The sequence below is a fragment of the Brassica napus genome, chromosome A9 (genome assembly GCF_020379485.1).
Source record: "Brassica napus cultivar Da-Ae chromosome A9, Da-Ae, whole genome shotgun sequence".
NCBI classification, from domain to species: domain Eukaryota; kingdom Viridiplantae; phylum Streptophyta; class Magnoliopsida; order Brassicales; family Brassicaceae; genus Brassica; species Brassica napus.
In genome coordinates, this window is record NC_063442.1 from 6,938,740 (window position 1) to 6,948,529 (window position 9,790).

A 9,790-nucleotide genomic window follows, 5' to 3' on the forward strand; every position below is an offset into this window, starting at 1 on the left:
ATCCATAGTAGTTAGTGAGAAATTAAAATTGTGCCTCGGTAGCCTAGACAAATCAAACACAAACGTATGAAGAGCTTGAAACCACAAATCTTTAACCCGAGCCATAAGCTTTCTTTGTCACCATTTCAGAGACTATAAACCTGCAAAAGATCACAAACATTGAATTTTAGTTAGAAAAACGAACAACCAAAATCATAATATAAAATATGAATTCATGAGAAAGAGATCAAATAGTTTTTCTGCATACAAAAACAATATCGGAAAAAAATAAAAAATGATCAAAGTGTGTATAGCTTCAGAGATTATTAAAAGTAACAAAAAAATGTAAAGACATAAAGAATGGCAAGTGGGAGGGTCACACTTTAGGGGTTTACCCGACAAGTGCATGGTTCGAAGCTCGACTGCGGGTGGATTTGTGGTGATTATCTTGAGCGACCTTTGGGCCTAATATGGAAAGGTCCATGTCCAAGCTGGATGTGACTGCTGGTAGATTAACATGGGGTGATCACCAGTCCCTATGGATACCTTCGGCGGACTCCCGGCGGGTTATGCCTAAATTTCCGGTGGACAGTCATTAAGCGCTAATTGGATCTCTCTGTGAGGCATCCGATACAAGGGTCATAAAAAAAAAGAGTTCAATCGCTTGTTCTTCTGCTGTGAAAGTCTTATTTATATAGAAAGTTAGTGGATGTTTCTAAATGATCTATCTTTCATGAAAGCTATAAAATATAATATTTTTAATAAATACTCACTAAAATCTTCTGCTTATAAAGTAATATTATATTTTAGAATATCTTGTTACTAGTAAAGTTAAATTTGAATAATAATTAAAGATATCTCAGGTTATTTTACATCAGAATTGACAAATTCAATTAATATATTTAAATAGTATATGAACTAAAGGTTATTATATACTGTTATATTTTTGTATATAAACATTTTAAACAATATATTGTCGAGAGTTTAAAATAAATAAAAAGATAATATATAGTTGTAGATATAAAAGTTTAACCTATGTTAATAAATTTATTTTTTGTATAAAAATATTATATAGTTTGCGAATTTTAACTTATTTTAATGATGAGTGATCATTTATTTAAATGAATTTTTTTTTGTTAATTTACCTATTTAATATAATTTTTTCATATTTAATTCATATAGCACTTATATTTTTTTTATAATACAGAATATAATTAGAAAATTTATAAAAATAGTATGTAATTTTTATTTTCTTGTTTTATAATAACCTTTTATTACCACTGATTTATAGTAATATTACATTACTAATTACGAACACATCTATGATTACAGCTTTTAGAAGTCTTCTCTAAATAATGAAGTCTTCTTCCAAAAGCGTTCTTAGGAAGTCTACTCATGTATTTGATCGTAAAATTAATTTATTAAATTATGAAAATTATTTGATATCTAAACTGAAATCATGTAAACAAAAACAATTTAAAATCATGTAAATTTAATTTAATAAAATTGAATTGTTTTTACAAATATGAATAAATATAGATTGCAAATCATGTTTGTCCATTAATGTTTGGTAGCATATGTTTAAGTAATGTTGGTAATTTTAGTTTTTAAAAAAGTTCAAATTAGATTCATATTTGGACCTAAACCATAACCGATCCAAACCGAAAATCAAAAATACAATTTGGAACGGAACCAAAAATTGGATGCACATACTTAAACATATTAAAGAACAAACATACATGTAAATAAATTTGTCTACAACAAAATAATTCCACGCTTTAAAAGCACGGATTATATCCTAATATTCTATTAAGACATGCATTGCAATAGTATCAGGATATCATACTATTTCCCCACTTTATAGCTTTAGAAATAATAATAATAATAATAATAATAATAATAATAATCTGATTTGTTGAACTTAATAGAGTTTCTGGCTTGGGTGGATTGTTGGTTCATGGCCATTATTCTGGGCTCTTTTTGTGAGTTTCATGCTCGGTACTGCATACTCTTATCAATGAAAGTAAGTTTCTCACCTTGAGGATTTGCCTCTTATTGAAGTCTCGGTTTCTATTAACTTTCTTCCTACTACAAACAGTTGCCACTTCTGCGGTGGAAAATATTTGCATTGGCTGCAACAATATGTATCCTCGCTGTCCTATCATTTTCAAATCGCCTTTTATCTACATATTCAGGTACTAAACCCATTTGCCTTATGTGTTGAAGTTTTCCATCAAGGCATCAACATCACTTTTTTTGTTACCAAAATCTGTGAACCTTTGTTGTAGACCCATGTGTTTGGAAGACCGGTCATGTTCACGAGGCCTCTTGTTTTCGCCACTGCGTTTATGAGCTTCTTCTCTGTCGTTATTGCATTGTTTAAGGTAAGCAAAGATGGTTAACTCTGTGTACACTCAAAGCAAAGCAAAGCATTCTACTCCTATACATAGACGGAGTTCTATTGTTTGGGTGCAGGATATACCTGATATTGAAGGGAAGGAATCCGATCATTCTCTGTAACTCTAGGTCAAAAACGGGTAAAAATCAAAACTAAAGACCTTGTAAAACTCTCATGTTGAACTAAGATTGGAGCAAAATGAAACACTTTTTTTAAAGTACAGGCGTTTTCGACATGTGTTTCACTACTTACAAATGGCTTACGCTGTTGCCGTTCTGGTTGGAGCCACGTCTCCTTTCATATGGAGCAAAGTCATCTCGGTAACAATCTTTCTCTACCCATCAAACTGCAACCAGTTCATTTGATTGAGTGATAACGGTTTGGTTCTCATGATTTATAGGTTGTGTCATGTTCTTCTGGCAACAACCTTGTGGACTCGAGCTAAGTCTGTTGATCTGAGTAGCAAAACTGAAATAACTTCAAGTTATATGTTCATTTGGAAGGTTAGAAGATTGGCTATAAAAAGAGTCTTTCAATTTCATCATATCACCATTTGCTAATAGTTTCTCCATTTCTGTCATCAGCTGTTTATTATGCAGAGTATTTGCTGTTATCTTTTTTTGAAGTGAACATTATAGAGAAGAAGGAAGAAGTCATTACTATCCTTATGTTTATTTATTCAGACAAGATCATGAAATTAGGTAGATACTAGGGTTTTGTCCTCAGTCATCAGTAAACTACAAAGCCTGTCTCATAAACATTTCCGTTGACAATAAAAAAGAAGGTTTCCTTTCTTGTGAAACGAGAAAAGAACCGTTGTATGCTTAAGAGTCCAGACTATATGGCCTAATAGCCCAATAATATGTACACAGTTTTCTTGCTCCATGGATGATCGACACATTATGCATGTGGGTACCTTATACGAGCTTATCAAGACAATCATTTGTAATCTGCAAAGTATTTCTCATAAAGACGATCATTTATGTTCGCAATAATTAAAAAAAAAAAAAGAAGGTTTCCTTTCTTGTTTAACAAGAAAGAACCCTTTTATGCTTAAGAGTCCCGTCTAAATGAGTAATTCTTGGGTTCACCCCCTAGGGTGAACCTCTAGGTTCACCAACCAATAGTGTTTGAGTATTTGATATTTGATATCTTTTAAAAAAGGAAACAACATTAAATTTCCAAATAAGATTATTTTTTTAAAATAAAACAATAAAAATACATAAAAATAGTTACAAAAAATAAATAAATAAATATTTTTAAGTATTCAGCAAAATACTAAACCCTATATCCTAAATCTTAAACCCTAAACCCTAAACCTTAAACTTTGGATAAACTCTAAACGTTTGAAAATCCTAAACCCTAAATCATACATTAAAAACTAAATTTTAATAACACTAAACCCTAAATCCTAATCACTAAACCCTAAACCCTTGGGTAAACCCTGAACCCTTGGATAAATCATAAACTGTAAATCAAAAATATTTAAAATTAAACTCTAGAGATTATGATTTATCCAAGGGTTCAGGGTTTACCCAAGGGTTTAGGGTTTACCCAAGGGTTTAGAGTTTAGTGATTAGAATTTAGGGTTTAGTGTTATTAAAATTTAGTTTTTAATGTATGATTTAAGGTTTAGGATTTTCAAACGTTTAGAGTTTATCCAAAGTTTAAGGTTTAGGGTTTAGGGTTTAAGATTTAGGGTTTAGTATTTTGCTGAAGACTTAAAAATATTTATTTATTTATTTATTGTAACTATTTTTATGTATTTTTATTGTTTTATTTTAAAAAGATAATCTTATTTGGAAATTTAATGTTGTTTTCTTTTTTAAAAGATATCAAATATCAAATACTCAAATACTATTGGTTGGTGAACCCAAGAATTTTTTTTTGAGCCATGGATGGTCGACCGATTATGTATATGGGTCGGTATACGAAGTCCAAGCCTCCTCAGCGAAGTTTAGTAAGTGGGGTTTGATCCGTTTCTAAAGCTCTCTATGTATAACCAATCATTCAATCAAAAGACATTTGTTTGTTTCGAAGGGATGTTTGACCCATATACAACTTCTTGTAACACATGTGTGGTTTGACTTGTTGGAGTAAATCACCATTTTTCTAACTAAATTACGTCTTTAAACATATCATTTGACCTATTTACGTATGGTTTGTATATTAAAGATTCGAAACTCAAAGTGCCAAACTCAAGAAAACATGTCATATATACCAGCAATTTCATAAATAACTAGTAAATCAAAATTGATTTCAGATTCAAATGATGGGGTGGGAGAAAAAGACACTTGAAGTGCGGAAACAAAGGATAAGAAGAAAAGCTAGTCCATTGAAAGTTGGAGAGCAAATGGACAAAAGAATGTTATATGATTATTCTTCTCACATAAACCTTTGAGAAAAATATATGCGTTTTGTGAATGAAACTTGTCATCATGATAAAAAGCAATAATAAAAAAAAATGTGTATAATAAAAAGAAAACTTGCCATTAGAAAAAGTTGAAAGTGAGAAGTGGGCACAAAAGTGTACATCTTTGGTTACAATCAAAGAATCCAACACAAAATCAAAGTTCTCAAGATGCTCCATATCCCTTATATACTAAAGCATAAGTCACTCAACAAATAAATTTTTGACATGTGGAAAATATTAAAACAAAATATAGAAAAATGCCAAAAAAAAAGAAAAACTGTAAATGCTTAAAAAGAAAAACAGTTTTGTATTTCGTGACAAAAAAACAGTTTTGTATAGTAACTGATTTTTTTCTATGTAAAATAAAAATGCTAATATTTCTCCCACTACACCCATGATCTCACTATTTTTGAAACTGTGCATTTTTCACTGGATAAAATTAACTCACGATGTCCTAAATCTAAATTCATTTCTTCTTGCCAAATTTACAATTCTTACTAGATCCATACCAAAACAGTTCTGGCCAAACAGTAGCACAAGAATTAATAGTCTTCCAAAGATATTTTTTTCAATGAAAAGAGAAAAAAAAGGGAATATAAACATGTTGTGGATTGATAGGCTTACCATGCAAAGTTGGAAAAACGAAGGTTATGGTCCGGGTTAGTGAAACTAAAAATGTCTATAATCTCCATGCTCAATTTTTTTTTTCATGAACTGAGCTCTCTTCCAACCTATTTATAACTTTTTCTTCTTTTGTTTTGCTATTAGAAAGACAAAAAATCGGGGTTTAAGAAAGACAAGAAAGAAAGACTCTCATATCTAATCTCAGGATGATTATCCTTAGTTTATAGATGCTTTTACAATTTTATAGAATATTATTTTTGTTTGCTTAAGAAATAACCTACACATTCTATTTTTATTTTTCTTATATATTGTTTCTTATCTTTTCTTATATACATGGAGAAGAAATAAAAGATAACAAGTGATACTGACACAATTATTTAGAAAATAAGGTTAATATTTTTACTGTTTTTCCAAGATATATGTTTTCTCTGAATTCTTATATCTAATAATTTATTTGCTGGTTTTTAAAAAGAAAATTCAATATTTTACAATTATCTAGCGTCTTTTTTTTGACTCGATACAATTATCTTGCGTCTATATTGAAAAATGGTAAATATAAACCAAAGTTTTTATTTTGTTTTAAGTTTATCACTGATAAACCTCAAAAATAAAATTTCTTAGGTTTATATTCAAAAATAACATTTAGTTTACCTGTAAACTCTCCATATTATATCTAAAAATATTTTTTACATATTAGTGCCCGTACGTAGTACGGGAAATAACACTAGTATCATATAAACCTCCATTTCTTTCTTTTTTTTATCAACAAACCTCCCTTTCTTTAAGAGCCAATAATTCTTTATAAGATAAATAGAACTATTATTCCATTTGCTTTTGCTTACAATTTTTTTTCTTCTCCTCTTGGGTCCATTGACACAAAATCTCTTTGAAGCTCCAACATACAATGAGGCTAACATCTACAATAAATTATAAAAAAAAAATTTAGCCGTCACTTCAATCTATTCCGATTTCAAAATTTTGTTTTAAGCATCAAAATCAGTGACTTTGATGATTTCTTTGTAAGAAATTCTAAATATCACCCTCTTGTTTTTCTGCAGGCTAATTTAGATGGTTGCAAAACATCCTAACGACAATTTTTTCTTGTAAGAAAACATGATTATTTAGGTCAATTAAACATATATTATTTTGAGTAATTTAGACGGCTTGATGACCAACTCAAATATCATACGTTATAAACTGAGTAATCTGCAGAAGTTATGTGGTATATGCAGTAGACAATACTTATACAAGTTGCAAAACACATTAAATTCAAACCAGCTAAATGTATATCATAGTTGTTATAGTTATATATTGGTCGTCAAATATATAGACCTGTTTTCATTTTACATGTTTTTTACTGGCTACTGGCTACTGCAGATTTTGTAATTGGAACTAGATTTTAATTCGTGCATCCACACGGGTGTTTAGTTTATCTTTTATATAAATATATATTTGTTGTAAGTGTATAGTGTTATATTTTTCTTTTGTATTAAATGTTATTTTGTTTTTCTTACAAGTACAATATAATATTTTATATATTATTTTTTTTCAAAAATATATTTATTTTTTATGTCAATGTTATATATTATATATGTGTCATCATATAATTAATCATATTTTATAAGTACCATCATATAAGTAATTATATAACTAATAGTGTTTTATACGTACCATCTTATAAACAATCATATATATTATATTTTTAAAACTTGTGAAATATAAAACCATAATTTAAGTTGATGTTTGAAGCAATGGGCTTTGTATTTTATTTTTGTTATACATATTTAAAACTTTTTTTTAATAATGATTATTGGAAAATATTTTAGTAAAAATCAAATTTTGAATATATGTATATTTTTGAATCAATTTTTGATATAAATGAATTTTAAATTAATATTTTGATTTAAAATATGTATATAAAATTTAAATTTTGTTTTATGATTATTTTAGACAAAAGATGTTTTTAGCTAATTATATTGGGCCAAATATATAGTTTCTCATAATATAATGAACTTCTAATTTTTCTTAATAACATAAGCTCATTGCTTCTTTTTCTTTAATATACTGCTATTTATGTTTTCAAACAATGTGATCTTATTTTTTTACTACTATCCATGTTTCCAAACATTTCATAAAAGTAATTTTATTTTAATAAGATAGATTTGTATTAGCTTTGGGTAAATATATAATAGGTGTAACATTAATTTTTGCAAATCTATATAGCCTCCACAAACAATATATATGTCCGGTGTCCCTTAGGCTTAAGCGATGTACGCTTAAGAGTTAGGATTGTTTTGAATCAACTCTTAAAATTTATGACTAACAGAACCCACGTACGTAGGTTTGCCAGATATTTAGAGAAAAAAGGAAGAAGAAGAAGGAAGTAGTCTTTGCGTTCCTAGAATGACACCGAAAGCCATAAGGTTGGCAACAGCCGTTTCATTACTCAGAAAATTAAAAGAAACAGAACAAATTCAAAGGTTTATTAACACTTTCATAAATGTTTGAATATGTTATTTATGTGCCACGAGACACGTCTAAAGGATTGATGAAGTTGACAGAAACACCAAGCATTTTAGTTTTTTTGTTTTGAAAAAGGCATTTTAGTTTTATTTTATTGTATCATTGTCCTTTTCATGATCTTTCACTGAAATTCTTGGTGTTATGAAGCATCTGGGTATTTTTGGACTGAACAATTCTCGAAGCTTGTATCTTTCAAAACTCAAAACAATCATAATATAAAAAATATCATGTGATTCGATTGAGAAGATCCACCATAATGTATCTTCTTTAGTTTGATGCATAATTGGACAAGAAATAAGATTTTATGACTAACAGACATGGGAAAAAATATAGTTTGATTATAAAGAGATGCGAGAAAGTGGTGGGTACATAAGCAGATGCACAGGCATGGCTAGAGTAATGGCCTTCTAATAAATTTAAGAAGAATACACATGCATCATATACCACAATTGAATTACAATATATATGAACAAATTTACAAGAAGAATAAAATTAGGTTATAGTGGTGCCATAATTGTCTACTGCCTTTATGAATATAACTTACACACAAACATGTGTATAGAAATCAATTAGGTCCTGAGATATTTGCTTTGAATCACCCGAATATTTCCTTACGCATGAATAATATTGAATACCACATGATCACATGTTCATCTATGCATCACCCGAATAAATTTCATATGTACATATGATATTCCGTAAAACAAAATATTATAAAACAATAAAATCTATACTATTATTTTCAAAGTAATTTTTCGCAACTGAGCTCTCACGTTAAAAATTAGACTAGTTAATATCATTGTTACCCTTAATGAATATATATATATATATATATTTTATTATATAATTAAAAATAATTTATATTAAATATCATATTTAAATAATAACAATTCATATACTGTGTTGTTATATCAAAATAGTATTTTTCTATTATAAAGTAATTAAAATACAACAATTTATAATCAAATATTAATCAGGTAAAAACATTTTCATAAAGATATTTTTCTAAAATATTTTTAGTATTTGATTTTTTTAACATAAATCTTTATCAAAATTTTCGAAGTGGTTTTTCGCAACAGAGCTATCAGGGTAAAAGTTAAACTGGTTAATGTCATTGTTACTCTTAATGAATTTTTATATATACTCTCTTATATAATTAAAAACGAATTTATATTAGTAATATCATATTTTAGAAAAAGAAGATGATTCATATATTGTGTTGTTATCTTAATGAATTATATACATATTTTATTATATAACTAAAACGAGTTTTATGTTAATAATATCATTTTTTAAATAAGATAATTCATATATATTGTGTTGTTATATTAAAATAATATTTTTCTATTATAAAATATTTAAATTAAGATATACAACAATCTGTAATCAAATATTAATCAGGTAAAAACATTTGCATAAAGATATTTTTCTATCATATTTTTAGTGTTTGAGTGTTTTTAACAAAAATCTTTATCAAATATAAATAATTTTATGATTGATTTTTTTTGAAGAGATAAATATGATTATCGTACTGGTTTGATTTAAACTAATAATATTCTTAAGAAGATTATGCCCGCATACGTGGATAAGATATCTAGTATATATTAAACTTACAATGATAACTTCAATAACTTTATTAAATATAAAATATTATTTTTATATTATAACATGACGTTATAGTACATATTAGTTAATCGAATAACTATAAATAACTTTTTATGATTTGTATTTAAATTAATTTCACAGCCTAAAATACGACTATATTAGTTCTCAAAGTAAATGACTTTGTACTATTATTTTTGTAAGTACAGAAACCCAAGTTATATAATTTGTATGAATAAATTTTTATTAAA